Genomic DNA, 26,205 nt, shown 5'->3' with positions numbered 1-26,205 from the left:
GCATATGTAATTGGCCCTCGCCCACGCCCCTTCCAGCCAGCTTACAGCACCCTGGACGGACGACAAGAAACGTCAAAGGGTGCTCCAGACTCCTTTTTATTTTTTTCCCTTTTTGTCTTTCTTGAAACCAGAGATCAGGGAAAGCGCGAACGCAGTCCCCCACTACCAGAAATTATGCAGTCGAGTATCCCGCATTTGGGGACATCGCAGGGGTCAGCACATCCGAAGTGCAATGGATGAGCCTCACCCTGGGAGAACCACCTTCGTGATCATGGTGTCTCCCCTGCCAGGTAAGTATGAGTTGGAAGGGGACAGGGCGAGGGCGGCCCGCTTGGCATCTCCCGGCAGAGCGAGGGTGGCATCCACACAGGGAAGGCCTGAGGCCGGGCCAGGCAGAGCACGGGCCTTGTGGGGCGCAAGGTTGCCCAGCCAAGGCCCCTGTGCCCACTTTGGAAAGCGCGCAGCTACCCACAGCGGCTTCCCACAGGCCTCGGCCGGCCAGCGAAATTTGCATGTCCACGCCCACCAGCAGCGCCAATCAGGGCCCTGCTTTCACAATGCTGCACGCAGCTCACACGTGGGGCAAAGCCAGGGCTACAGCACTCACAGAAGGGGGCTTGCCAGGTCGATTTTGGGCCCAGAAGCAGAGATTTTGGGGCTTTTGATGCTCAAGAGCTGCCACTGAAGCCCACTCTAGGGGAGGCAGTGACCAGTTGCCTGGCTAGGCCCCAGTTGACTGCTTGTGGCTGAAAGCCAGGGACAAACCGTCCAGCAAGCGAGCAGGGGGTTCCCGCCCTGAGCCCCTCACGCCTTCCCGAACGCTCCCAAACGCAGCAGAACCCTCGCCGGGCAGAGCCCTCGCCGGGCCACAGCCTGGGGGCCTCAGCCAGAGTCTGGGCCCAGGAAGGCTAGGGTGAGGCAAGTGGCTGGCAGCCAGGCCACTGCCCCAGGGTGGGAGATCGAAAGGAGCAGACATGTCACCTGGCCAGGGCCTACTGCCCTGTCTCTGGATAGGGCCCCAGAGTGGGAGGCTTCAACTATCCCATCATTCCCAGGCTCAGCACTTTGCATGCGATTCCCTCTTGCCCACGCCCCCTTCCAATCCAGCCGCAGCACCCTGGACAGACCACAGAAGACGACGAAAGGTGCTCCAGACTCCTTTTTATTTTTTTCCCTTTTTGTCTTTCTTGAAACCAGAGATCAGGGGAAAGCGCGAACGCAGTCCCCCACTACCAGAAATTATGCAGTCGAGTATCCCGCATTTGGGGACATCGCAGGGGTCAGCACATCCGAAGTGCAATGGATGAGCCTCACCCTGGGAGAACCACCTTCGTGATCATGGTGTCTCCCCTGCCAGGTAAGTATGAGTTGGAAGGGGACAGGGCGAGGGCGGCCCGCTTGGCATCTCCCGGCAGAGCGAGGGTGGCATCCACACAGGAAGGCCTGAGGCCGGGCCAGGCAGAGCACGGGCCTTGTGGGGCGCAAGGTTGCCCAGCCAAGGCCCCTGTGCCCACTTTGGAAAGCGCGCAGCTACCCACAGCGGCTTCCCACAGGCCTCGGCCGGCCAGCGAAATTTGCATGTCCACGCCCACCAGCAGCGCCAATCAGGGCCCTGCTTTCACAATGCTGCACGCAGCTCACACGTGGGGCAAAGCCAGGGCTACAGCACTTACAGAAGGGGGCTTGCCAGGTCGAAATCGGGCCCAAAAGCAGACCTGTCAGGCCCTCCAAACTGTGCGCAAGCAAAGGCTACGGCAAGCAGACAAGAGGGCTTGCCAGGCCGAAATCGGGCCCAGAAGCACGTTTCTAAGCCCTAACCCAGCATGGCTCAGTCTTGTTAATTTGCATATGTAATTGGCCCTCGCCCACGCCCCCTTCCAGCCAGCTTACAGCACCCTGGACGGACGACAAGAAACGTCAAAGGGTGCTCCAGACTCCTTTTTATTTTTTCCCTTTTTGTCTTTCTTGAAACCAGAGATCAGGGGAAAGCGCGAACGCAGTCCCCCACTACCAGAAATTATGCAGTCGAGTATCCCGCATTTGGGGACATCGCAGGGGTCAGCACATCCGAAGTGCAATGGATGAGCCTCACCCTGGGAGAACCACCTTCGTGATCATGGTGTCTCCCCTGCCAGGTAAGTATGAGTTGGAAGGGGACAGGGCGAGGGCGGCCCGCTTGGCATCTCCCGGCAGAGCGAGGGTGGCATCCACACAGGGAAGGCCTGAGGCCGGGCCAGGCAGAGCACGGGCCTTGTGGGGCGCAAGGTTGCCCAGCCAAGGCCCCTGTGCCCACTTTGGAAAGCGCGCAGCTACCCACAGCGGCTTCCCACAGGCCTCGGCCGGCCAGCAAATTTTGCATGTCCACGCCCACCAGCAGCGCCAATCAGGGCCCTGCTTTCACAATGCTGCACGCAGCTCACACGTGGGCAAAGCCAGGGCTACAGCACTTACAGAAGGGGGCTTGCCAGGTCGAAATCGGGCCCAAAAGCAGACCTGTCAGGCCCTCCAAACTGTGCGCAAGCAAAGGCTACGGCAAGCAGACAAGAGGGCTTGCCAGGCCGAAATCGGGCCCAGAAGCACGTTTCTAAGCCCTAACCCAGCATGGCTCAGTCTTGTTAATTTGCATATTGTAATTGGCCCTCGACCACGCCCCCTTCCAGCCAGCTTACAGCACCCTGGACGGACGACAAGAAACGTCAAAGGGTGCTCCAGACTCCTTTTTATTTTTTCCCTTTTTGTCTTTCTTGAAACCAGAGATCAGGGGAAAGCGCGAACGCAGTCCCCCACTACCAGAAATTATGCAGTCGAGTATCCCGCATTTGGGGACATCGCAGGGGTCAGCACATCCGAAGTGCAATGGATGAGCCTCACCCTGGGAGAACCACCTTCGTGATCATGGTGTCTCCCCTGCCAGGTAAGTATGAGTTGGAAGGGGACAGGGCGAGGGCGGCCCGCTTGGCATCTCCCGGCAGAGCGAGGGTGGCATCCACACAGGGAAGGCCTGAGGCCGGGCCAGGCAGAGCACGGGCCTTGTGGGGCGCAAGGTTGCCCAGCCAAGGCCCCTGTGCCCACTTTGGAAAGCGCGCAGCTACCCACAGCGGCTTCCCACAGGCCTCGGCCGGCCAGCAAAATTTGCATGTCCACGCCCACCAGCAGCGCCAATCAGGGCCCTGCTTTCACAATGCTGCACGCAGCTCACACGTGGGGCAAAGCCAGGGCTACAGCACTCACAGAAGGGGGCTTGCAGGTCGATTTTGGGCCCAGAAGCAGACATTTGGGGCTTTTGATGCTCAAGAGCTGCCACTGAAGCCCACTCTAGGGGAGGCAGTGACCAGTTGCCTGGCTAGGCCCCAGTTGACTGCTTGTGGCTGAAAGCCAGGGACAAACCGTCCAGCAAGCGAGCAGGGGTTCCCGCCCTGAGCCCCTCACGCCTTCCCGAACGCTCCCAAACGCAGCAGAACCCTCGCCGGGCAGAGCCCTCGCCGGGCCACAGCCTGGGGGCCTCAGCCAGAGTCTGGGCCCAGGAAGGCTAGGGTGAGGCAAGTGGCTGGCAGCCAGGCCACTGCCCCAGGGTGGGAGATCGAAAGGAGCAGACATGTCACCTGGCCAGGGCCTACTGCCTGTCTCTGGATAGGGCCCCAGAGTGGGAGGCTTCAACTATCCCATCATTCCCCAGGCTCAGCACTTTGCATGCGATTCCCTCTTGCCCACGCCCCCTTCCAATCCAGCCGCAGCACCCTGGACAGACCACAGAAGACGACGAAAGGTGCTCCAGACTCCTTTTTATTTTTTCCCTTTTTGTCTTTCTTGAAACCAGAGATCAGGGGAAAGCGCGAACGCAGTCCCCCACTACCAGAAATTATGCAGTCGAGTATCCCGCATTTGGGGACATCGCAGGGGTCAGCACATCCGAAGTGCAATGGATGAGCCTCACCCTGGGAGAACCACCTTCGTGATCATGGTGTCTCCCCTGCCAGGTAAGTATGAGTTGGAAGGGGACAGGGCGAGGGCGCCCGCTTGGCATCTCCCGCAGAGCGAGGGTGGCATCCACACAGGGAAGGCCTGAGGCCGGGCCAGGCAGAGCACGGGCCTTGTGGGGCGCAAGGTTGCCCAGCCAAGGCCCCTGTGCCCACTTTGGAAAGCGCGCAGCTACCCACAGCGGCTTCCCACAGGCCTCGGCCGGCCAGCAAAATTTGCATGTCCACGCCCACCAGCAGCGCCAATCAGGGCCCTGCTTTCACAATGCTGCACGCAGCTCACACGTGGGGCAAAGCCAGGGCTACAGCACTTACAGAAGGGGGCTTGCCAGGTCGAAATCGGGCCCAAAAGCAGACCTGTCAGGCCCTCCAAACTGTGCGCAAGCAAAGGCTACGGCAAGCAGACAAGAGGGCTTGCCAGGCCGAAATCGGGCCCAGAAGCACGTTTCTAAGCCCTAACCCAGCATGGCTCAGTCTTGTTAATTTGCATATGTAATTGGCCCTCGCCCACGCCCCCTTCCAGCCAGCTTACAGCACCCTGGACGGACGACAAGAAAACGTCAAAGGGTGCTCCAGACTCCTTTTTATTTTTTTCCCTTTTTGTCTTTCTTGAAACCAGAGATCAGGGGAAAGCGCGAACGCAGTCCCCCACTACCAGAAATTATGCAGTCGAGTATCCCGCATTTGGGGACATCGCAGGGGTCAGCACATCCGAAGTGCAATGGATGAGCCTCACCCTGGGAGAACCACCTTCGTGATCATGGTGTCTCCCCTGCCAGGTAAGTATGAGTTGGAAGGGGACAGGGCGAGGGCGGCCCGCTTGGCATCTCCCGGCAGAGCGAGGGTGGCATCCACACAGGGAAGGCCTGAGGCCGGGCCAGGCAGAGCACGGGCCTTGTGGGGCGCAAGGTTGCCCAGCCAAGGCCCCTGTGCCCACTTTGGAAAGCGCGCAGCTACCCACAGCGGCTTCCCACAGGCCTCGGCCGGCCAGCAAAATTTGCATGTCCACGCCCACCAGCAGCGCCAATCAGGGCCCTGCTTTCACAATGCTGCACGCAGCTCACACGTGGGGCAAAGCCAGGGCTACAGCACTTACAGAAGGGGCTTGCCAGGTCGAAATCGGGCCCAAAAGCAGACTGTCAGGCCCTCCAAACTGTGCGCAAGCAAAGGCTACGGCAAGCAGACAAGAGGGCTTGCCAGGCCGAAATCGGGCCCAGAAGCACGTTTCTAAGCCCTAACCCAGCATGGCTCAGTCTTGTTAATTTGCATATGTAATTGGCCCTCGCCCACGCCCCCCTTCCAGCCAGCTTACAGCACCTGGACGGACGACAAGAAACGTCAAAGGGTGCTCCAGACTCCTTTTTATTTTTTTCCCTTTTTGTCTTTCTTGAAACCAGAGATCAGGGGAAAGCGCGAACGCAGTCCCCCACTACCAGAAATTATGCAGTCGAGTATCCCGCATTTGGGGACATCGCAGGGGTCAGCACATCCGAAGTGCAATGGATGAGCCTCACCCTGGGAGAACCACCTTCGTGATCATGGTGTCTCCCCTGCCAGGTAAGTATGAGTTGGAAGGGGACAGGGCGAGGGCGGCCCGCTTGGCATCTCCCGGCAGAGCGAGGGTGGCATCCACACAGGGAAGGCCTGAGGCCGGGCCAGGCAGAGCACGGGCCTTGTGGGGCGCAAGGTTGCCCAGCCAAGGCCCCTGTGCCCACTTTGGAAAGCGCGCAGCTACCCACAGCGGCTTCCCACAGGCCTCGGCCGGCCAGCAAAATTTGCATGTCCACGCCCACCAGCAGCGCCAATCAGGGCCCTGCTTTCACAATGCTGCACGCAGCTCACACGTGGGCAAAGCCAGGGCTACAGCACTCACAGAAGGGGGCTTGCCAGGTCGATTTTGGGCCCAGAAGCAGACATTTGGGCTTTTGATGCTCAAGAGCTGCCACTGAAGCCCACTCTAGGGGAGGCAGTGACCAGTTGCCTGGCTAGGCCCCAGTTGACTGCTTGTGGCTGAAAGCCAGGGACAAACCGTCCAGCAAGCGAGCAGGGGTTCCCGCCCTGAGCCCCTCACGCCCTTCCCGAACGCTCCCAAACGCAGCAGAACCCTCGCCGGGCAGAGCCCTCGCCGGGCCACAGCCTGGGGGCCTCAGCCAGAGTCTGGGCCCAGGAAGGCTAGGGTGAGGCAAGTGGCTGGCAGCCAGGCCACTGCCCCAGGGTGGGAGATCGAAAGGAGCAGACATGTCACCTGGCCAGGGCCTACTGCCCTGTCTCTGGATAGGGCCCAGAGTGGGAGGCTTCAACTATCCCATCATTCCCCAGGCTCAGCACTTTGCATGCGATTCCCTCTTGCCCACGCCCCCTTCCAATCCAGCCGCAGCACCCTGGACAGACCACAGAAGACGACGAAAGGTGCTCCAGACTCCTTTTTATTTTTTCCCTTTTTGTCTTTCTTTGAAACCAGAGATCAGGGGAAAGCGCGAACGCAGTCCCCCACTACCAGAAATTATGCAGTCGAGTATCCCGCATTTGGGGACATCGCAGGGGTCCAGCACATCCGAAGTGCAATGGATGAGCCTCACCCTGGGAGAACCACCTTCGTGATCATGGTGTCTCCCCTGCCAGGTAAGTATGAGTTGGAAGGGGACAGGGCGAGGGCGGCCCGCTTGGCATCTCCCGGCAGAGCGAGGGTGGCATCCACACAGGGAAGGCCTGAGGCCGGGCCAGGCAGAGCACGGGCCTTGTGGGGCGCAAGGTTGCCCAGCCAAGGCCCCTGTGCCCACTTTGGAAAGCGCGCAGCTACCCACAGCGGCTTCCCACAGGCCTCGGCCGGCCAGCAAAATTTGCATGTCCACGCCCACCAGCAGCGCCAATCAGGGCCCTGCTTTCACAATGCTGCACGCAGCTCACACGTGGGGCAAAGCCAGGGCTACAGCACTTACAGAAGGGGGCTTGCCAGGTCGAAATCGGGCCCAAAAGCAGACCTGTCAGGCCCTCCAAACTGTGCGCAAGCAAAGGCTACGGCAAGCAGACAAGAGGGCTTGCCAGGCCGAAATCGGGCCCAGAAGCACGTTTCTAAGCCCTAACCCAGCATGGCTCAGTCTTGTTAATTTGCATATGTAATTGGCCCTCGCCCACGCCCCCTTCCAGCCAGCTTACAGCACCCTGGACGGACGACAAGAAACGTCAAAGGGTGCTCCAGACTCCTTTTTATTTTTTTCCCTTTTTGTCTTTCTTGAAACCAGAGATCAGGGGAAAGCGCGAACGCAGTCCCCCACTACCAGAAATTATGCAGTCGAGTATCCCGCATTTGGGGACATCGCAGGGGTCAGCACATCCGAAGTGCAATGGATGAGCCTCACCCTGGGAGAACCACCTTCGTGATCATGGTGTCTCCCCTGCCAGGTAAGTATGAGTTGGAAGGGGACAGGGCGAGGGCGGCCCGCTTGGCATCTCCCGGCAGAGCGAGGGTGGCATCCACACAGGGAAGGCCTGAGGCCGGGCCAGGCAGAGCACGGGCCTTGTGGGGCGCAAGGTTGCCCAGCCAAGGCCCCTGTGCCCACTTTGGAAAGCGCGCAGCTACCCACAGCGGCTTCCCACAGGCCTCGGCCGGCCAGCAAAATTTGCATGTCCACGCCCACCAGCAGCGCCAATCAGGGCCCTGCTTTCACAATGCTGCACGCAGCTCACACGTGGGGCAAAGCCAGGGCTACAGCACTTACAGAAGGGGGCTTGCCAGGTCGAAATCGGGCCCAAAAGCAGACCTGTCAGGCCCTCCAAACTGTGCGCAAGCAAAGGCTACGGCAAGCAGACAAGAGGGCTTGCCAGGCCGAAATCGGGCCCAGAAGCACGTTTCTAAGCCCTAACCCAGCATGGCTCAGTCTTGTTAATTTGCATATGTAATTGGCCCTCGCCCACGCCCCCTTCCAGCCAGCTTACAGCACCCTGGACGGACGACAAGAAACGTCAAAGGGTGCTCCAGACTCCTTTTTATTTTTTTCCCTTTTTGTCTTTCTTGAAACCAGAGATCAGGGGAAAGCGCGAACGCAGTCCCCCACTACCAGAAATTATGCAGTCGAGTATCCCGCATTTGGGGACATCGCAGGGGTCAGCACATCCGAAGTGCAATGGATGAGCCTCACCCTGGGAGAACCACCTTCGTGATCATGGTGTCTCCCCTGCCAGGTAAGTATGAGTTGGAAGGGGACAGGGCGAGGGCGGCCCGCTTGGCATCTCCCGGCAGAGCGAGGGTGGCATCCACACAGGGAAGGCCTGAGGCCGGGCCAGGCAGAGCACGGGCCTTGTGGGGCGCAAGGTTGCCCAGCCAAGGCCCCTGTGCCCACTTTGGAAAGCGCGCAGCTACCCACAGCGGCTTCCCACAGGCCTCGGCCGGCCAGCAAAATTTGCATGTCCACGCCCACCAGCAGCGCCAATCAGGGCCCTGCTTTCACAATGCTGCACGCAGCTCACACGTGGGGCAAAGCCAGGGCTACAGCACTTACAGAAGGGGGCTTGCCAGGTCGAAATCGGGCCCAAAAGCAGACCTGTCAGGCCCTCCAAACTGTGCGCAAGCAAAGGCTACGGCAAGCAGACAAGAGGGCTTGCCAGGCCGAAATCGGGCCCAGAAGCACGTTTCTAAGCCCTAACCCAGCATGGCTCAGTCTTGTTAATTTGCATATGTAATTGGCCCTCGCCCACGCCCCCTTCCAGCCAGCTTACAGCACCCTGGACGGACGACAAGAAACGTCAAAGGGTGCTCCAGACTCCTTTTTATTTTTTTCCCTTTTTGTCTTTCTTGAAACCAGAGATCAGGGGGAAAGCGCGAACGCAGTCCCCCACTACCAGAAATTATGCAGTCGAGTATCCCGCATTTGGGGACATCGCAGGGGTCAGCACATCCGAAGTGCAATGGATGAGCCTCACCCTGGGAGAACCACCTTCGTGATCATGGTGTCTCCCCTGCCAGGTAAGTATGAGTTGGAAGGGGACAGGGCGAGGGCGGCCCGCTTGGCATCTCCCGGCAGAGCGAGGGTGGCATCCACACAGGGAAGGCCTGAGGCCGGGCCAGGCAGAGCACGGGCCTTGTGGGGCGCAAGGTTGCCCAGCCAAGGCCCCTGTGCCCACTTTGGAAAGCGCGCAGCTACCCACAGCGGCTTCCCACAGGCCTCGGCCGGCCAGCGAAATTTGCATGTCCACGCCCACCAGCAGCGCCAATCAGGGCCCTGCTTTCACAATGCTGCACGCAGCTCACACGTGGGGCAAAGCCAGGGCTACAGCACTCACAGAAGGGGGCTTGCCAGGTCGATTTTGGGCCCAGAAGCAGAGATTTGGGGCTTTTGATGCTCAAGAGCTGCCACTGAAGCCCACTCTAGGGGAGGCAGTGACCAGTTGCCTGGCTAGGCCCCAGTTGACTGCTTGTGGCTGAAAGCCAGGGACAAACCGTCCAGCAAGCGAGCAGGGGTTCCCGCCCTGAGCCCCTCACGCCTTCCCGAACGCTCCCAAACGCAGCAGAACCCTCGCCGGGCAGAGCCCTCGCCGGGCCACAGCCTGGGGGCCTCAGCCAGAGTCTGGGCCCAGGAAGGCTAGGGTGAGGCAAGTGGCTGGCAGCCAGGCCACTGCCCCAGGGTGGGAGATCGAAAGGAGCAGACATGTCACCTGGCCAGGGCCTACTGCCCTGTCTCTGGATAGGGCCCCAGAGTGGGAGGCTTCAACTATCCCATCATTCCCCAGGCTCAGCACTTTGCATGCGATTCCCTCTTGCCCACGCCCCCTTCCAATCCAGCCGCAGCACCCTGGACAGACCACAGAAGACGACGAAAGGTGCTCCAGACTCCTTTTTATTTTTTCCCTTTTTGTCTTTCTTGAAACCAGAGATCAGGGGAAAGCGCGAACGCAGTCCCCCACTACCAGAAATTATGCAGTCGAGTATCCCGCATTTGGGGACATCGCAGGGGTCAGCACATCCGAAGTGCAATGGATGAGCCTCACCCTGGGAGAACCACCTTCGTGATCATGGTGTCTCCCCTGCCAGGTAAGTATGAGTTGGAAGGGGACAGGGCGAGGGCGGCCCGCTTGGCATCTCCCGGCAGAGCGAGGGTGGCATCCACACAGGGAAGGCCTGAGGCCGGGCCAGGCAGAGCACGGGCCTTGTGGGGCGCAAGGTTGCCCAGCCAAGGCCCCTGTGCCCACTTTGGAAAGCGCGCAGCTACCCACAGCGGCTTCCCACAGGCCTCGGCCGGCCAGCGAAATTTGCATGTCCACGCCCACCAGCAGCGCCAATCAGGGCCCTGCTTTCACAATGCTGCACGCAGCTCACACGTGGGGCAAAGCCAGGGCTACAGCACTTACAGAAGGGGGCTTGCCAGGTCGAAATCGGGCCCAAAAGCAGACCTGTCAGGCCCTCCAAACTGTGCGCAAGCAAAGGCTACGGCAAGCAGACAAGAGGGCTTGCCAGGCCGAAATCGGGCCCAGAAGCACGTTTCTAAGCCCTAACCCAGCATGGCTCAGTCTTGTTAATTTGCATATGTAATTGGCCCTCGCCCACGCCCCCTTCCAGCCAGCTTACAGCACCCTGGACGGACGACAAGAAACGTCAAAGGGTGCTCCAGACTCCTTTTTATTTTTTTCCCTTTTTGTCTTTCTTGAAACCAGAGATCAGGGGAAAGCGCGAACGCAGTCCCCCACTACCAGAAATTATGCAGTCGAGTATCCCGCATTTGGGGACATCGCAGGGGTCAGCACATCCGAAGTGCAATGGATGAGCCTCACCCTGGGAGAACCACCTTCGTGATCATGGTGTCTCCCCTGCCAGGTAAGTATGAGTTGGAAGGGGACAGGGCGAGGGCGGCCCGCTTGGCATCTCCCGGCAGAGCGAGGGTGGCATCCACACAGGGAAGGCCTGAGGCCGGGCCAGGCAGAGCACGGGCCTTGTGGGGCGCAAGGTTGCCCAGCCAAGGCCCCTGTGCCCACTTTGGAAAGCGCGCAGCTACCCACAGCGGCTTCCCACAGGCCTCGGCCGGCCAGCAAAATTTGCATGTCCACGCCCACCAGCAGCGCCAATCAGGGCCCTGCTTTCACAATGCTGCACGCAGCTCACACGTGGGGCAAAGCCAGGGCTACAGCACTTACAGAAGGGGGCTTGCCAGGTCGAAATCGGGCCCAAAAGCAGACCTGTCAGGCCCTCCAAACTGTGCGCAAGCAAAGGCTACGGCAAGCAGACAAGAGGGCTTGCCAGGCCGAAATCGGGCCCAGAAGCACGTTTCTAAGCCCTAACCCAGCATGGCTCAGTCTTGTTAATTTGCATATGTAATTGGCCCTCGCCCACGCCCCCTTCCAGCCAGCTTACAGCACCCTGGACGGACGACAAGAAACGTCAAAGGGTGCTCCAGACTCCTTTTTATTTTTTTCCCTTTTTGTCTTTCTTGAAACCAGAGATCAGGGGAAAGCGCGAACGCAGTCCCCCACTACCAGAAATTATGCAGTCGAGTATCCCGCATTTGGGGACATCGCAGGGGTCAGCACATCCGAAGTGCAATGGATGAGCCTCACCCTGGGAGAACCACCTTCGTGATCATGGTGTCTCCCCTGCCAGGTAAGTATGAGTTGGAAGGGGACAGGGCGAGGGCGGCCCGCTTGGCATCTCCCGGCAGAGCGAGGGTGGCATCCACACAGGGAAGGCCTGAGGCCGGGCCAGGCAGAGCACGGGCCTTGTGGGGCGCAAGGTTGCCCAGCCAAGGCCCCTGTGCCCACTTTGGAAAGCGCGCAGCTACCCACAGCGGCTTCCCACAGGCCTCGGCCGGCCAGCAAAATTTGCATGTCCACGCCCACCAGCAGCGCCAATCAGGGCCCTGCTTTCACAATGCTGCACGCAGCTCACACGTGGGGCAAAGCCAGGGCTACAGCACTCACAGAAGGGGGCTTGCCAGGTCGATTTTGGGCCCAGAAGCAGACATTTGGGGCTTTTGATGCTCAAGAGCTGCCACTGAAGCCCACTCTAGGGGAGGCAGTGACCAGTTGCCTGGCTAGGCCCCAGTTGACTGCTTGTGGCTGAAAGCCAGGGACAAACCGTCCAGCAAGCGAGCAGGGGTTCCCGCCCTGAGCCCCTCACGCCTTCCCGAACGCTCCCAAACGCAGCAGAACCCTCGCCGGGCAGAGCCCTCGCCGGGCCACAGCCTGGGGGCCTCAGCCAGAGTCTGGGCCCAGGAAGGCTAGGGTGAGGCAAGTGGCTGGCAGCCAGGCCACTGCCCCAGGGTGGGAGATCGAAAGGAGCAGACATGTCACCTGGCCAGGGCCTACTGCCCTGTCTCTGGATAGGGCCCCAGAGTGGGAGGCTTCAACTATCCCATCATTCCCCAGGCTCAGCACTTTGCATGCGATTCCCTCTTGCCCACGCCCCCTTCCAATCCAGCCGCAGCACCCTGGACAGACCACAGAAGACGACGAAAGGTGCTCCAGACTCCTTTTTATTTTTTCCCTTTTTGTCTTTCTTGAAACCAGAGATCAGGGGAAAGCGCGAACGCAGTCCCCCACTACCAGAAATTATGCAGTCGAGTATCCCGCATTTGGGGACATCGCAGGGGTCAGCACATCCGAAGTGCAATGGATGAGCCTCACCCTGGGAGAACCACCTTCGTGATCATGGTGTTTCCCCTGCCAGGTAAGTATGAGTTGGAAGGGGACAGGGCGAGGGCGGCCCGCTTGGCATCTCCCGGCAGAGCGAGGGTGGCATCCACACAGGGAAGGCCTGAGGCCGGGCCAGGCAGAGCACGGGCCTTGTGGGGCGCAAGGTTGCCCAGCCAAGGCCCCTGTGCCCACTTTGGAAAGCGCGCAGCTACCCACAGCGGCTTCCCACAGGCCTCGGCCGGCCAGCGAAATTTGCATGTCCACGCCCACCAGCAGCGCCAATCAGGGCCCTGCTTTCACAATGCTGCACGCAGCTCACACGTGGGGCAAAGCCAGGGCTACAGCACTTACAGAAGGGGGCTTGCCAGGTCGAAATCGGGCCCAAAAGCAGACCTGTCAGGCCCTCCAAACTGTGCGCAAGCAAAGGCTACGGCAAGCAGACAAGAGGGCTTGCCAGGCCGAAATCGGGCCCAGAAGCACGTTTCTAAGCCCTAACCCAGCATGGCTCAGTCTTGTTAATTTGCATATGTAATTGGCCCTCGCCCACGCCCCCTTCCAGCCAGCTTACAGCACCCTGGACGGACGACAAGAAACGTCAAAGGGTGCTCCAGACTCCTTTTTATTTTTTTCCCTTTTTGTCTTTCTTGAAACCAGAGATCAGGGGAAAGCGCGAACGCAGTCCCCCACTACCAGAAATTATGCAGTCGAGTATCCCGCATTTGGGGACATCGCAGGGGTCAGCACATCCGAAGTGCAATGGATGAGCCTCACCCTGGGAGAACCACCTTCGTGATCATGGTGTCTCCCCTGCCAGGTAAGTATGAGTTGGAAGGGGACAGGGCGAGGGCGGCCCGCTTGGCATCTCCCGGCAGAGCGAGGGTGGCATCCACACAGGGAAGGCCTGAGGCCGGGCCAGGCAGAGCACGGGCCTTGTGGGGCGCAAGGTTGCCCAGCCAAGGCCCCTGTGCCCACTTTGGAAAGCGCGCAGCTACCCACAGCGGCTTCCCACAGGCCTCGGCCGGCCAGCGAAATTTGCATGTCCACGCCCACCAGCAGCGCCAATCAGGGCCCTGCTTTCACAATGCTGCACGCAGCTCACACGTGGGGCAAAGCCAGGGCTACAGCACTCACAGAAGGGGGCTTGCCAGGTCGATTTTGGGCCCAGAAGCAGAGATTTGGGGCTTTTGATGCTCAAGAGCTGCCACTGAAGCCCACTCTAGGGGAGGCAGTGACCAGTTGCCTGGCTAGGCCCCAGTTGACTGCTTGTGGCTGAAAGCCAGGGACAAACCGTCCAGCAAGCGAGCAGGGGTTCCCGCCCTGAGCCCCTCACGCCTTCCCGAACGCTCCCAAACGCAGCAGAACCCTCGCCGGGCAGAGCCCTCGCCGGGCCACAGCCTGGGGGCCTCAGCCAGAGTCTGGGCCCAGGAAGGCTAGGGTGAGGCAAGTGGCTGGCAGCCAGGCCACTGCCCCAGGGTGGGAGATCGAAAGGAGCAGACATGTCACCTGGCCAGGGCCTACTGCCCTGTCTCTGGATAGGGCCCCAGAGTGGGAGGCTTCAACTATCCCATCATTCCCCAGGCTCAGCACTTTGCATGCGATTCCCTCTTGCCCACGCCCCCTTCCAATCCAGCCGCAGCACCCTGGACAGACCACAGAAGACGACGAAAGGTGCTCCAGACTCCTTTTTATTTTTTCCCTTTTTGTCTTTCTTGAAACCAGAGATCAGGGGAAAGCGCGAACGCAGTCCCCCACTACCAGAAATTATGCAGTCGAGTATCCCGCATTTGGGGACATCGCAGGGGTCAGCACATCCGAAGTGCAATGGATGAGCCTCACCCTGGGAGAACCACCTTCGTGATCATGGTGTCTCCCCTGCCAGGTAAGTATGAGTTGGAAGGGGACAGGGCGAGGGCGGCCCGCTTGGCATCTCCCGGCAGAGCGAGGGTGGCATCCACACAGGGAAGGCCTGAGGCCGGGCCAGGCAGAGCACGGGCCTTGTGGGGCGCAAGGTTGCCCAGCCAAGGCCCCTGTGCCCACTTTGGAAAGCGCGCAGCTACCCACAGCGGCTTCCCACAGGCCTCGGCCGGCCAGCGAAATTTGCATGTCCACGCCCACCAGCAGCGCCAATCAGGGCCCTGCTTTCACAATGCTGCACGCAGCTCACACGTGGGGCAAAGCCAGGGCTACAGCACTTACAGAAGGGGGCTTGCCAGGTCGAAATCGGGCCCAAAAGCAGACCTGTCAGGCCCTCCAAACTGTGCGCAAGCAAAGGCTACGGCAAGCAGACAAGAGGGCTTGCCAGGCCGAAATCGGGCCCAGAAGCACGTTTCTAAGCCCTAACCCAGCATGGCTCAGTCTTGTTAATTTGCATATGTAATTGGCCCTCGCCCACGCCCCCTTCCAGCCAGCTTACAGCACCCTGGACGGACGACAAGAAACGTCAAAGGGTGCTCCAGACTCCTTTTTATTTTTTTCCCTTTTTGTCTTTCTTGAAACCAGAGATCAGGGGAAAGCGCGAACGCAGTCCCCCACTACCAGAAATTATGCAGTCGAGTATCCCGCATTTGGGGACATCGCAGGGGTCAGCACATCCGAAGTGCAATGGATGAGCCTCACCCTGGGAGAACCACCTTCGTGATCATGGTGTCTCCCCTGCCAGGTAAGTATGAGTTGGAAGGGGACAGGGCGAGGGCGGCCCGCTTGGCATCTCCCGGCAGAGCGAGGGTGGCATCCACACAGGGAAGGCCTGAGGCCGGGCCAGGCAGAGCACGGGCCTTGTGGGGCGCAAGGTTGCCCAGCCAAGGCCCCTGTGCCCACTTTGGAAAGCGCGCAGCTACCCACAGCGGCTTCCCACAGGCCTCGGCCGGCCAGCAAAATTTGCATGTCCACGCCCACCAGCAGCGCCAATCAGGGCCCTGCTTTCACAATGCTGCACGCAGCTCACACGTGGGGCAAAGCCAGGGCTACAGCACTTACAGAAGGGGGCTTGCCAGGTCGAAATCGGGCCCAAAAGCAGACCTGTCAGGCCCTCCAAACTGTGCGCAAGCAAAGGCTACGGCAAGCAGACAAGAGGGCTTGCCAGGCCGAAATCGGGCCCAGAAGCACGTTTCTAAGCCCTAACCCAGCATGGCTCAGTCTTGTTAATTTGCATATGTAATTGGCCCTCGCCCACGCCCCCTTCCAGCCAGCTTACAGCACCCTGGACGGACGACAAGAAACGTCAAAGGGTGCTCCAGACTCCTTTTTATTTTTTTCCCTTTTTGTCTTTCTTGAAACCAGAGATCAGGGGAAAGCGCGAACGCAGTCCCCCACTACCAGAAATTATGCAGTCGAGTATCCCGCATTTGGGGACATCGCAGGGGTCAGCACATCCGAAGTGCAATGGATGAGCCTCACCCTGGGAGAACCACCTTCGTGATCATGGTGTCTCCCCTGCCAGGTAAGTATGAGTTGGAAGGGGACAGGGCGAGGGCGGCCCGCTTGGCATCTCCCGGCAGAGCGAGGGTGGCATCCACACAGGGAAGGCCTGAGGCCGGGCCAGGCAGAGCACGGGCCTTGTGGGGCGCAAGGTTGCCCAGCCAAGGCCCCTGTGCCCACTTTGGAAAGCGCGCAGCTACCCACAGCGGCTTCCCACAGGCCTCGGCCGGCCAGCGAAATTTGCATGTCCACGCCCACCAGCAGCGCCAATCAGGGCCCTGCTTTCACAATGCTGCACGCAGCTCACACGTGGGGCAAAGCCAGGGCTACAGCACTTACAGAAGGGGGCTTGCCAGGTCGAAATCGGGCCCAAAAGCAGACCTGTCAGGCCCTCCAAACTGTGCGCAAGCAAAGGCTACGGCAAGCAGACAAGAGGGCTTGCCAGGCCGAAATCGGGCCCAGAAGCACGTTTCTAAGCCCTAACCCAGCATGGCTCAGTCTTGTTAATTTGCATATGTAATTGGCCCTCGCCCACGCCCCCTTCCAGCCAGCTTACAGCACCCTGGACGGACGACAAGAAACGTCAAAGGGTGCTCCAGACTCCTTTTTATTTTTTTCCCTTTTTGTCTTTCTTGAAACCAGAGATCAGGGGAAAGCGCGAACGCAGTCCCCCACTACCAGAAATTATGCAGTCGAGTATCCCGCATTTGGGGACATCGCAGGGGTCAGCACATCCGAAGTGCAATGGATGAGCCTCACCCTGGGAGAACCACCTTCGTGATCATGGTGTCTCCCCTGCCAGGTAAGTATGAGTTGGAAGGGGACAGGGCGAGGGCGGCCCGCTTGGCATCTCCCGGCAGAGCGAGGGTGGCATCCACACAGGGAAGGCCTGAGGCCGGGCCAGGCAGAGCACGGGCCTTGTGGGGCGCAAGGTTGCCCAGCCAAGGCCCCTGTGCCCACTTTGGAAAGCGCGCAGCTACCCACAGCGGCTTCCCACAGGCCTCGGCCGGCCAGCAAAATTTGCATGTCCACGCCCACCAGCAGCGCCAATCAGGGCCCTGCTTTCACAATGCTGCACGCAGCTCACACGTGGGGCAAAGCCAGGGCTACAGCACTTACAGAAGGGGGCTTGCCAGGTCGAAATCGGGCCCAAAAGCAGACCTGTCAGGCCCTCCAAACTGTGCGCAAGCAAAGGCTACGGCAAGCAGACAAGAGGGCTTGCCAGGCCGAAATCGGGCCCAGAAGCACGTTTCTAAGCCCTAACCCAGCATGGCTCAGTCTTGTTAATTTGCATATGTAATTGGCCCTCGCCCACGCCCCCTTCCAGCCAGCTTACAGCACCCTGGACGGACGACAAGAAACGTCAAAGGGTGCTCCAGACTCCTTTTTATTTTTTTCCCTTTTTGTCTTTCTTGAAACCAGAGATCAGGGGAAAGCGCGAACGCAGTCCCCCACTACCAGAAATTATGCAGTCGAGTATCCCGCATTTGGGGACATCGCAGGGGTCAGCACATCCGAAGTGCAATGGATGAGCCTCACCCTGGGAGAACCACCTTCGTGATCATGGTGTCTCCCCTGCCAGGTAAGTATGAGTTGGAAGGGGACAGGGCGAGGGCGGCCCGCTTGGCATCTCCCGGCAGAGCGAGGGTGGCATCCACACAGGGAAGGCCTGAGGCCGGGCCAGGCAGAGCACGGGCCTTGTGGGGCGCAAGGTTGCCCAGCCAAGGCCCCTGTGCCCACTTTGGAAAGCGCGCAGCTACCCACAGCGGCTTCCCACAGGCCTCGGCCGGCCAGCAAAATTTGCATGTCCACGCCCACCAGCAGCGCCAATCAGGGCCCTGCTTTCACAATGCTGCACGCAGCTCACACGTGGGGCAAAGCCAGGGCTACAGCACTCACAGAAGGGGGCTTGCCAGGTCGATTTTGGGCCCAGAAGCAGACATTTGGGGCTTTTGATGCTCAAGAGCTGCCACTGAAGCCCACTCTAGGGGAGGCAGTGACCAGTTGCCTGGCTAGGCCCCAGTTGACTGCTTGTGGCTGAAAGCCAGGGACAAACCGTCCAGCAAGCGAGCAGGGGTTCCCGCCCTGAGCCCCTCACGCCTTCCCGAACGCTCCCAAACGCAGCAGAACCCTCGCCGGGCAGAGCCCTCGCCGGGCCACAGCCTGGGGGCCTCAGCCAGAGTCTGGGCCCAGGAAGGCTAGGGTGAGGCAAGTGGCTGGCAGCCAGGCCACTGCCCCAGGGTGGGAGATCGAAAGGAGCAGACATGTCACCTGGCCAGGGCCTACTGCCCTGTCTCTGGATAGGGCCCCAGAGTGGGAGGCTTCAACTATCCCATCATTCCCCAGGCTCAGCACTTTGCATGCGATTCCCTCTTGCCCACGCCCCCTTCCAATCCAGCCGCAGCACCCTGGACAGACCACAGAAGACGACGAAAGGTGCTCCAGACTCCTTTTTATTTTTTCCCTTTTTGTCTTTCTTGAAACCAGAGATCAGGGGAAAGCGCGAACGCAGTCCCCCACTACCAGAAATTATGCAGTCGAGTATCCCGCATTTGGGGACATCGCAGGGGTCAGCACATCCGAAGTGCAATGGATGAGCCTCACCCTGGGAGAACCACCTTCGTGATCATGGTGTTTCCCCTGCCAGGTAAGTATGAGTTGGAAGGGGACAGGGCGAGGGCGGCCCGCTTGGCATCTCCCGGCAGAGCGAGGGTGGCATCCACACAGGGAAGGCCTGAGGCCGGGCCAGGCAGAGCACGGGCCTTGTGGGGCGCAAGGTTGCCCAGCCAAGGCCCCTGTGCCCACTTTGGAAAGCGCGCAGCTACCCACAGCGGCTTCCCACAGGCCTCGGCCGGCCAGCGAAATTTGCATGTCCACGCCCACCAGCAGCGCCAATCAGGGCCCTGCTTTCACAATGCTGCACGCAGCTCACACGTGGGGCAAAGCCAGGGCTACAGCACTTACAGAAGGGGGCTTGCCAGGTCGAAATCGGGCCCAAAAGCAGACCTGTCAGGCCCTCCAAACTGTGCGCAAGCAAAGGCTACGGCAAGCAGACAAGAGGGCTTGCCAGGCCGAAATCGGGCCCAGAAGCACGTTTCTAAGCCCTAACCCAGCATGGCTCAGTCTTGTTAATTTGCATATGTAATTGGCCCTCGCCCACGCCCCCTTCCAGCCAGCTTACAGCACCCTGGACGGACGACAAGAAACGTCAAAGGGTGCTCCAGACTCCTTTTTATTTTTTTCCCTTTTTGTCTTTCTTGAAACCAGAGATCAGGGGAAAGCGCGAACGCAGTCCCCCACTACCAGAAATTATGCAGTCGAGTATCCCGCATTTGGGGACATCGCAGGGGTCAGCACATCCGAAGTGCAATGGATGAGCCTCACCCTGGGAGAACCACCTTCGTGATCATGGTGTCTCCCCTGCCAGGTAAGTATGAGTTGGAAGGGGACAGGGCGAGGGCGGCCCGCTTGGCATCTCCCGGCAGAGCGAGGGTGGCATCCACACAGGGAAGGCCTGAGGCCGGGCCAGGCAGAGCACGGGCCTTGTGGGGCGCAAGGTTGCCCAGCCAAGGCCCCTGTGCCCACTTTGGAAAGCGCGCAGCTACCCACAGCGGCTTCCCACAGGCCTCGGCCGGCCAGCAAAATTTGCATGTCCACGCCCACCAGCAGCGCCAATCAGGGCCCTGCTTTCACAATGCTGCACGCAGCTCACACGTGGGGCAAAGCCAGGGCTACAGCACTCACAGAAGGGGGCTTGCCAGGTCGATTTTGGGCCCAGAAGCAGAGATTTGGGGCTTTTGATGCTCAAGAGCTGCCACTGAAGCCCACTCTAGGGGAGGCAGTGACCAGTTGCCTGGCTAGGCCCCAGTTGACTGCTTGTGGCTGAAAGCCAGGGACAAACCGTCCAGCAAGCGAGCAGGGGTTCCCGCCCTGAGCCCCTCACGCCTTCCCGAACGCTCCCAAACGCAGCAGAACCCTCGCCGGGCAGAGCCCTCGCCGGGCCACAGCCTGGGGGCCTCAGCCAGAGTCTGGGCCCAGGAAGGCTAGGGTGAGGCAAGTGGCTGGCAGCCAGGCCACTGCCCCAGGGTGGGAGATCGAAAGGAGCAGACATGTCACCTGGCCAGGGCCTACTGCCCTGTCTCTGGATAGGGCCCCAGAGTGGGAGGCTTCAACTATCCCATCATTCCCCAGGCTCAGCACTTTGCATGCGATTCCCTCTTGCCCACGCCCCCTTCCAATCCAGCCGCAGCACCCTGGACAGACCACAGAAGACGACGAAAGGTGCTCCAGACTCCTTTTTATTTTTTCCCTTTTTGTCTTTCTTGAAACCAGAGATCAGGGGAAAGCGCGAACGCAGTCCCCCACTACCAGAAATTATGCAGTCGAGTATCCCGCATTTGGGGACATCGCAGGGGTCAGCACATCCGAAGTGCAATGGATGAGCCTCACCCTGGGAGAACCACCTTCGTGATCATGGTGTCTCCCCTGCCAGGTAAGTATGAGTTGGAAGGGGACAGGGCGAGGGCGGCCCGCTTGGCATCTCCCGGCAGAGCGAGGGTGGCATCCACACAGGGAAGGCCTGAGGCCGGGCCAGGCAGAGCACGGGCCTTGTGGGGCGCAAGGTTGCCCAGCCAAGGCCCCTGTGCCCACTTTGGAAAGCGCGCAGCTACCCACAGCGGCTTCCCACAGGCCTCGGCCGGCCAGCGAAATTTGCATGTCCACGCCCACCAGCAGCGCCAATCAGGGCCCTGCTTTCACAATGCTGCACGCAGCTCACACGTGGGGCAAAGCCAGGGCTACAGCACTTACAGAAGGGGGCTTGCCAGGTCGAAATCGGGCCCAAAAGCAGACCTGTCAGGCCCTCCAAACTGTGCGCAAGCAAAGGCTACGGCAAGCAGACAAGAGGGCTTGCCAGGCCGAAATCGGGCCCAGAAGCACGTTTCTAAGCCCTAACCCAGCATGGCTCAGTCTTGTTAATTTGCATATGTAATTGGCCCTCGCCCACGCCCCCTTCCAGCCAGCTTACAGCACCCTGGACGGACGACAAGAAACGTCAAAGGGTGCTCCAGACTCCTTTTTATTTTTTTCCCTTTTTGTCTTTCTTGAAACCAGAGATCAGGGGAAAGCGCGAACGCAGTCCCCCACTACCAGAAATTATGCAGTCGAGTATCCCGCATTTGGGGACATCGCAGGGGTCAGCACATCCGAAGTGCAATGGATGAGCCTCACCCTGGGAGAACCACCTTCGTGATCATGGTGTCTCCCCTGCCAGGTAAGTATGAGTTGGAAGGGGACAGGGCGAGGGCGGCCCGCTTGGCATCTCCCGGCAGAGCGAGGGTGGCATCCACACAGGGAAGGCCTGAGGCCGGGCCAGGCAGAGCACGGGCCTTGTGGGGCGCAAGGTTGCCCAGCCAAGGCCCCTGTGCCCACTTTGGAAAGCGCGCAGCTACCCACAGCGGCTTCCCACAGGCCTCGGCCGGCCAGCAAAATTTGCATGTCCACGCCCACCAGCAGCGCCAATCAGGGCCCTGCTTTCACAATGCTGCACGCAGCTCACACGTGGGGCAAAGCCAGGGCTACAGCACTTACAGAAGGGGGCTTGCCAGGTCGAAATCGGGCCCAAAAGCAGACCTGTCAGGCCCTCCAAACTGTGCGCAAGCAAAGGCTACGGCAAGCAGACAAGAGGGCTTGCCAGGCCGAAATCGGGCCCAGAAGCACGTTTCTAAGCCCTAACCCAGCATGGCTCAGTCTTGTTAATTTGCATATGTAATTGGCCCTCGCCCACGCCCCCTTCCAGCCAGCTTACAGCACCCTGGACGGACGACAAGAAACGTCAAAGGGTGCTCCAGACTCCTTTTTATTTTTTTCCCTTTTTGTCTTTCTTGAAACCAGAGATCAGGGGAAAGCGCGAACGCAGTCCCCCACTACCAGAAATTATGCAGTCGAGTATCCCGCATTTGGGGACATCGCAGGGGTCAGCACATCCGAAGTGCAATGGATGAGCCTCACCCTGGGAGAACCACCTTCGTGATCATGGTGTCTCCCCTGCCAGGTAAGTATGAGTTGGAAGGGGACAGGGCGAGGGCGGCCCGCTTGGCATCTCCCGGCAGAGCGAGGGTGGCATCCACACAGGGAAGGCCTGAGGCCGGGCCAGGCAGAGCACGGGCCTTGTGGGGCGCAAGGTTGCCCAGCCAAGGCCCCTGTGCCCACTTTGGAAAGCGCGCAGCTACCCACAGCGGCTTCCCACAGGCCTCGGCCGGCCAGCAAAATTTGCATGTCCACGCCCACCAGCAGCGCCAATCAGGGCCCTGCTTTCACAATGCTGCACGCAGCTCACACGTGGGGCAAAGCCAGGGCTACAGCACTCACAGAAGGGGGCTTGCCAGGTCGATTTTGGGCCCAGAAGCAGACATTTGGGGCTTTTGATGCTCAAGAGCTGCCACTGAAGCCCACTCTAGGGGAGGCAGTGACCAGTTGCCTGGCTAGGCCCCAGTTGACTGCTTGTGGCTGAAAGCCAGGGACAAACCGTCCAGCAAGCGAGCAGGGGTTCCCGCCCTGAGCCCCTCACGCCTTCCCGAACGCTCCCAAACGCAGCAGAACCCTCGCCGGGCAGAGCCCTCGCCGGGCCACAGCCTGGGGGCCTCAGCCAGAGTCTGGGCCCAGGAAGGCTAGGGTGAGGCAAGTGGCTGGCAGCCAGGCCACTGCCCCAGGGTGGGAGATCGAAAGGAGCAGACATGTCACCTGGCCAGGGCCTACTGCCCTGTCTCTGGATAGGGCCCCAGAGTGGGAGGCTTCAACTATCCCATCATTCCCCAGGCTCAGCACTTTGCATGCGATTCCCTCTTGCCCACGCCCCCTTCCAATCCAGCCGCAGCACCCTGGACAGACCACAGAAGACGACGAAAGGTGCTCCAGACTCCTTTTTATTTTTTCCCTTTTTGTCTTTCTTGAAACCAGAGATCAGGGGAAAGCGCGAACGCAGTCCCCCACTACCAGAAATTATGCAGTCGAGTATCCCGCATTTGGGGACATCGCAGGGGTCAGCACATCCGAAGTGCAATGGATGAGCCTCACCCTGGGAGAACCACCTTCGTGATCATGGTGTCTCCCCTGCCAGGTAAGTATGAGTTGGAAGGGGACAGGGCGAGGGCGGCCCGCTTGGCATCTCCCGGCAGAGCGAGGGTGGCATCCACACAGGGAAGGCCTGAGGCCGGGCCAGGCAGAGCACGGGCCTTGTGGGGCGCAAGGTTGCCCAGCCAAGGCCCCTGTGCCCACTTTGGAAAGCGCGCAGCTACCCACAGCGGCTTCCCACAGGCCTCGGCCGGCCAGCGAAATTTGCATGTCCACGCCCACCAGCAGCGCCAATCAGGGCCCTGCTTTCACAATGCTGCACGCAGCTCACACGTGGGGCAAAGCCAGGGCTACAGCACTCACAGAAGGGGGCTTGCCAGGTCGAAATCGGGCCCAAAAGCAGACCTGTCAGGCCCTCCAAACTGTGCGCAAGCAAAGGCTACGGCAAGCAGACAAGAGGGCTTGCCAGGCCGAAATCGGGCCCAGAAGCACGTTTCTAAGCCCTAACCCAGCATGGCTCAGTCTTGTTAATTTGCATATGTAATTGGCCCTCGCCCACGCCCCCTTCCAGCCAGCTTACAGCACCCTGGACGGACGACAAGAAACGTCAAAGGGTGCTCCAGACTCCTTTTTATTTTTTTCCCTTTTTGTCTTTCTTGAAACCAGAGATCAGGGGAAAGCGCGAACGCAGTCCCCCACTACCAGAAATTATGCAGTCGAGTATCCCGCATTTGGGGACATCGCAGGGGTCAGCACATCCGAAGTGCAATGGATGAGCCTCACCCTGGGAGAACCACCTTCGTGATCATGGTGTCTCCCCTGCCAGGTAAGTATGAGTTGGAAGGGGACAGGGCGAGGGCGGCCCGCTTGGCATCTCCCGGCAGAGCGAGGGTGGCATCCACACAGGGAAGGCCTGAGGCCGGGCCAGGCAGAGCACGGGCCTTGTGGGGCGCAAGGTTGCCCAGCCAAGGCCCCTGTGCCCACTTTGGAAAGCGCGCAGCTACCCACAGCGGCTTCCCACAGGCCTCGGCCGGCCAGCAAAATTTGCATGTCCACGCCCACCAGCAGCGCCAATCAGGGCCCTGCTTTCACAATGCTGCACGCAGCTCACACGTGGGGCAAAGCCAGGGCTACAGCACTTACAGAAGGGGGCTTGCCAGGTCGAAATCGGGCCCAAAAGCAGACCTGTCAGGCCCTCCAAACTGTGCGCAAGCAAAGGCTACGGCAAGCAGACAAGAGGGCTTGCCAGGCCGAAATCGGGCCCAGAAGCACGTTTCTAAGCCCTAACCCAGCATGGCTCAGTCTTGTTAATTTGCATATGTAATTGGCCCTCGCCCACGCCCCCTTCCAGCCAGCTTACAGCACCCTGGACGGACGACAAGAAACGTCAAAGGGTGCTCCAGACTCCTTTTTATTTTTTTCCCTTTTTGTCTTTCTTGAAACCAGAGATCAGGGGAAAGCGCGAACGCAGTCCCCCACTACCAGAAATTATGCAGTCGAGTATCCCGCATTTGGGGACATCGCAGGGGTCAGCACATCCGAAGTGCAATGGATGAGCCTCACCCTGGGAGAACCACCTTCGTGATCATGGTGTCTCCCCTGCCAGGTAAGTATGAGTTGGAAGGGGACAGGGCGAGGGCGGCCCGCTTGGCATCTCCCGGCAGAGCGAGGGTGGCATCCACACAGGGAAGGCCTGAGGCCGGGCCAGGCAGAGCACGGGCCTTGTGGGGCGCAAGGTTGCCCAGCCAAGGCCCCTGTGCCCACTTTGGAAAGCGCGCAGCTACCCACAGCGGCTTCCCACAGGCCTCGGCCGGCCAGCAAAATTTGCATGTCCACGCCCACCAGCAGCGCCAATCAGGGCCCTGCTTTCACAATGCTGCACGCAGCTCACACGTGGGGCAAAGCCAGGGCTACAGCACTCACAGAAGGGGGCTTGCCAGGTCGATTTTGGGCCCAGAAGCAGACATTTGGGGCTTTTGATGCTCAAGAGCTGCCACTGAAGCCCACTCTAGGGGAGGCAGTGACCAGTTGCCTGGCTAGGCCCCAGTTGACTGCTTGTGGCTGAAAGCCAGGGACAAACCGTCCAGCAAGCGAGCAGGGGTTCCCGCCCTGAGCCCCTCACGCCTTCCCGAACGCTCCCAAACGCAGCAGAACCCTCGCCGGGCAGAGCCCTCGCCGGGCCACAGCCTGGGGGCCTCAGCCAGAGTCTGGGCCCAGGAAGGCTAGGGTGAGGCAAGTGGCTGGCAGCCAGGCCACTGCCCCAGGGTGGGAGATCGAAAGGAGCAGACATGTCACCTGGCCAGGGCCTACTGCCCTGTCTCTGGATAGGGCCCCAGAGTGGGAGGCTTCAACTATCCCATCATTCCCCAGGCTCAGCACTTTGCATGCGATTCCCTCTTGCCCACGCCCCCTTCCAATCCAGCCGCAGCACCCTGGACAGACCACAGAAGACGACGAAAGGTGCTCCAGACTCCTTTTTATTTTTTCCCTTTTTGTCTTTCTTGAAACCAGAGATCAGGGGAAAGCGCGAACGCAGTCCCCCACTACCAGAAATTATGCAGTCGAGTATCCCGCATTTGGGGACATCGCAGGGGTCAGCACATCCGAAGTGCAATGGATGAGCCTCACCCTGGGAGAACCACCTTCGTGATCATGGTGTTTCCCCTGCCAGGTAAGTATGAGTTGGAAGGGGACAGGGCGAGGGCGGCCCGCTTGGCATCTCCCGGCAGAGCGAGGGTGGCATCCACACAGGGAAGGCCTGAGGCCGGGCCAGGCAGAGCACGGGCCTTGTGGGGCGCAAGGTTGCCCAGCCAAGGCCCCTGTGCCCACTTTGGAAAGCGCGCAGCTACCCACAGCGGCTTCCCACAGGCCTCGGCCGGCCAGCGAAATTTGCATGTCCACGCCCACCAGCAGCGCCAATCAGGGCCCTGCTTTCACAATGCTGCACGCAGCTCACACGTGGGGCAAAGCCAGGGCTACAGCACTTACAGAAGGGGGCTTGCCAGGTCGAAATCGGGCCCAAAAGCAGACCTGTCAGGCCCTCCAAACTGTGCGCAAGCAAAGGCTACGGCAAGCAGACAAGAGGGCTTGCCAGGCCGAAATCGGGCCCAGAAGCACGTTT

At 60.1% G+C, this 26,205-nt stretch overlaps 30 non-coding genes across 30 annotated transcripts; all 30 read right to left on the bottom strand.

The window, feature by feature from the left end:
- Window positions 1–134: 134 nt before the first annotated feature.
- On the bottom strand, window positions 135–298 carry LOC147664246 (U1 spliceosomal RNA). Its single transcript, XR_015305126.1, has one exon. It is a non-coding gene; the product is annotated as a U1 spliceosomal RNA (small nuclear RNA).
- Window positions 299–1,201: 903 nt separating this feature from the next.
- On the bottom strand, window positions 1,202–1,365 carry LOC147664245 (U1 spliceosomal RNA). Its single transcript, XR_015305125.1, has one exon. It is a non-coding gene; the product is annotated as a U1 spliceosomal RNA (small nuclear RNA).
- Window positions 1,366–1,979: 614 nt separating this feature from the next.
- LOC147664244 (U1 spliceosomal RNA) lies at window positions 1,980–2,143 on the bottom strand. Its single transcript, XR_015305124.1, has one exon. It is a non-coding gene; the product is annotated as a U1 spliceosomal RNA (small nuclear RNA).
- Window positions 2,144–2,758: 615 nt separating this feature from the next.
- On the bottom strand, window positions 2,759–2,922 carry LOC147664243 (U1 spliceosomal RNA). The gene has a single exon (XR_015305123.1). It is a non-coding gene; the product is annotated as a U1 spliceosomal RNA (small nuclear RNA).
- An 899-nt stretch (window positions 2,923–3,821) lies between these two features.
- On the bottom strand, window positions 3,822–3,985 carry LOC147664242 (U1 spliceosomal RNA). Its single transcript, XR_015305122.1, has one exon. It is a non-coding gene; the product is annotated as a U1 spliceosomal RNA (small nuclear RNA).
- Window positions 3,986–4,600: 615 nt separating this feature from the next.
- LOC147664241 (U1 spliceosomal RNA) lies at window positions 4,601–4,764 on the bottom strand. The gene has a single exon (XR_015305121.1). It is a non-coding gene; the product is annotated as a U1 spliceosomal RNA (small nuclear RNA).
- Window positions 4,765–5,378: 614 nt separating this feature from the next.
- LOC147664240 (U1 spliceosomal RNA) lies at window positions 5,379–5,542 on the bottom strand. The gene has a single exon (XR_015305120.1). It is a non-coding gene; the product is annotated as a U1 spliceosomal RNA (small nuclear RNA).
- A 900-nt stretch (window positions 5,543–6,442) lies between these two features.
- Window positions 6,443–6,607, bottom strand: LOC147664239 (U1 spliceosomal RNA). Its single transcript, XR_015305135.1, has one exon. It is a non-coding gene; the product is annotated as a U1 spliceosomal RNA (small nuclear RNA).
- Window positions 6,608–7,223: 616 nt separating this feature from the next.
- On the bottom strand, window positions 7,224–7,387 carry LOC147664238 (U1 spliceosomal RNA). Its single transcript, XR_015305118.1, has one exon. It is a non-coding gene; the product is annotated as a U1 spliceosomal RNA (small nuclear RNA).
- A 616-nt stretch (window positions 7,388–8,003) lies between these two features.
- Window positions 8,004–8,167, bottom strand: LOC147664237 (U1 spliceosomal RNA). Its single transcript, XR_015305117.1, has one exon. It is a non-coding gene; the product is annotated as a U1 spliceosomal RNA (small nuclear RNA).
- Window positions 8,168–8,784: 617 nt separating this feature from the next.
- Window positions 8,785–8,948, bottom strand: LOC147664236 (U1 spliceosomal RNA). The gene has a single exon (XR_015305086.1). It is a non-coding gene; the product is annotated as a U1 spliceosomal RNA (small nuclear RNA).
- A 901-nt stretch (window positions 8,949–9,849) lies between these two features.
- Window positions 9,850–10,013, bottom strand: LOC147664235 (U1 spliceosomal RNA). Its single transcript, XR_015305116.1, has one exon. It is a non-coding gene; the product is annotated as a U1 spliceosomal RNA (small nuclear RNA).
- A 616-nt stretch (window positions 10,014–10,629) lies between these two features.
- On the bottom strand, window positions 10,630–10,793 carry LOC147664234 (U1 spliceosomal RNA). The gene has a single exon (XR_015305115.1). It is a non-coding gene; the product is annotated as a U1 spliceosomal RNA (small nuclear RNA).
- A 616-nt stretch (window positions 10,794–11,409) lies between these two features.
- Window positions 11,410–11,573, bottom strand: LOC147664233 (U1 spliceosomal RNA). The gene has a single exon (XR_015305114.1). It is a non-coding gene; the product is annotated as a U1 spliceosomal RNA (small nuclear RNA).
- A 901-nt stretch (window positions 11,574–12,474) lies between these two features.
- Window positions 12,475–12,638, bottom strand: LOC147664232 (U1 spliceosomal RNA). The gene has a single exon (XR_015305132.1). It is a non-coding gene; the product is annotated as a U1 spliceosomal RNA (small nuclear RNA).
- Window positions 12,639–13,254: 616 nt separating this feature from the next.
- LOC147664231 (U1 spliceosomal RNA) lies at window positions 13,255–13,418 on the bottom strand. The gene has a single exon (XR_015305113.1). It is a non-coding gene; the product is annotated as a U1 spliceosomal RNA (small nuclear RNA).
- A 901-nt stretch (window positions 13,419–14,319) lies between these two features.
- On the bottom strand, window positions 14,320–14,483 carry LOC147664230 (U1 spliceosomal RNA). Its single transcript, XR_015305112.1, has one exon. It is a non-coding gene; the product is annotated as a U1 spliceosomal RNA (small nuclear RNA).
- A 616-nt stretch (window positions 14,484–15,099) lies between these two features.
- Window positions 15,100–15,263, bottom strand: LOC147664229 (U1 spliceosomal RNA). The gene has a single exon (XR_015305111.1). It is a non-coding gene; the product is annotated as a U1 spliceosomal RNA (small nuclear RNA).
- A 616-nt stretch (window positions 15,264–15,879) lies between these two features.
- On the bottom strand, window positions 15,880–16,043 carry LOC147664228 (U1 spliceosomal RNA). Its single transcript, XR_015305110.1, has one exon. It is a non-coding gene; the product is annotated as a U1 spliceosomal RNA (small nuclear RNA).
- A 616-nt stretch (window positions 16,044–16,659) lies between these two features.
- Window positions 16,660–16,823, bottom strand: LOC147664227 (U1 spliceosomal RNA). Its single transcript, XR_015305109.1, has one exon. It is a non-coding gene; the product is annotated as a U1 spliceosomal RNA (small nuclear RNA).
- Window positions 16,824–17,439: 616 nt separating this feature from the next.
- On the bottom strand, window positions 17,440–17,603 carry LOC147664226 (U1 spliceosomal RNA). Its single transcript, XR_015305107.1, has one exon. It is a non-coding gene; the product is annotated as a U1 spliceosomal RNA (small nuclear RNA).
- Window positions 17,604–18,504: 901 nt separating this feature from the next.
- LOC147664225 (U1 spliceosomal RNA) lies at window positions 18,505–18,668 on the bottom strand. The gene has a single exon (XR_015305131.1). It is a non-coding gene; the product is annotated as a U1 spliceosomal RNA (small nuclear RNA).
- A 616-nt stretch (window positions 18,669–19,284) lies between these two features.
- On the bottom strand, window positions 19,285–19,448 carry LOC147664224 (U1 spliceosomal RNA). The gene has a single exon (XR_015305106.1). It is a non-coding gene; the product is annotated as a U1 spliceosomal RNA (small nuclear RNA).
- A 901-nt stretch (window positions 19,449–20,349) lies between these two features.
- On the bottom strand, window positions 20,350–20,513 carry LOC147664223 (U1 spliceosomal RNA). The gene has a single exon (XR_015305105.1). It is a non-coding gene; the product is annotated as a U1 spliceosomal RNA (small nuclear RNA).
- A 616-nt stretch (window positions 20,514–21,129) lies between these two features.
- LOC147664222 (U1 spliceosomal RNA) lies at window positions 21,130–21,293 on the bottom strand. The gene has a single exon (XR_015305104.1). It is a non-coding gene; the product is annotated as a U1 spliceosomal RNA (small nuclear RNA).
- Window positions 21,294–21,909: 616 nt separating this feature from the next.
- Window positions 21,910–22,073, bottom strand: LOC147664221 (U1 spliceosomal RNA). Its single transcript, XR_015305103.1, has one exon. It is a non-coding gene; the product is annotated as a U1 spliceosomal RNA (small nuclear RNA).
- A 901-nt stretch (window positions 22,074–22,974) lies between these two features.
- LOC147664220 (U1 spliceosomal RNA) lies at window positions 22,975–23,138 on the bottom strand. Its single transcript, XR_015305102.1, has one exon. It is a non-coding gene; the product is annotated as a U1 spliceosomal RNA (small nuclear RNA).
- Window positions 23,139–23,754: 616 nt separating this feature from the next.
- On the bottom strand, window positions 23,755–23,918 carry LOC147664219 (U1 spliceosomal RNA). The gene has a single exon (XR_015305101.1). It is a non-coding gene; the product is annotated as a U1 spliceosomal RNA (small nuclear RNA).
- A 616-nt stretch (window positions 23,919–24,534) lies between these two features.
- On the bottom strand, window positions 24,535–24,698 carry LOC147664218 (U1 spliceosomal RNA). The gene has a single exon (XR_015305100.1). It is a non-coding gene; the product is annotated as a U1 spliceosomal RNA (small nuclear RNA).
- Window positions 24,699–25,599: 901 nt separating this feature from the next.
- LOC147664217 (U1 spliceosomal RNA) lies at window positions 25,600–25,763 on the bottom strand. The gene has a single exon (XR_015305129.1). It is a non-coding gene; the product is annotated as a U1 spliceosomal RNA (small nuclear RNA).
- Between the last annotated feature and the right edge of the window lie 442 nt (window positions 25,764–26,205).

The sequence above is a fragment of the Lissotriton vulgaris genome, unplaced genomic scaffold (genome assembly GCF_964263255.1).
Source record: "Lissotriton vulgaris unplaced genomic scaffold, aLisVul1.2 SCAFFOLD_11669, whole genome shotgun sequence".
NCBI classification, from domain to species: domain Eukaryota; kingdom Metazoa; phylum Chordata; class Amphibia; order Caudata; family Salamandridae; genus Lissotriton; species Lissotriton vulgaris.
The sequence above is the reverse complement of the archived record's forward strand: the minus strand, read 5'-3'. Positions and strand labels throughout refer to the sequence as shown.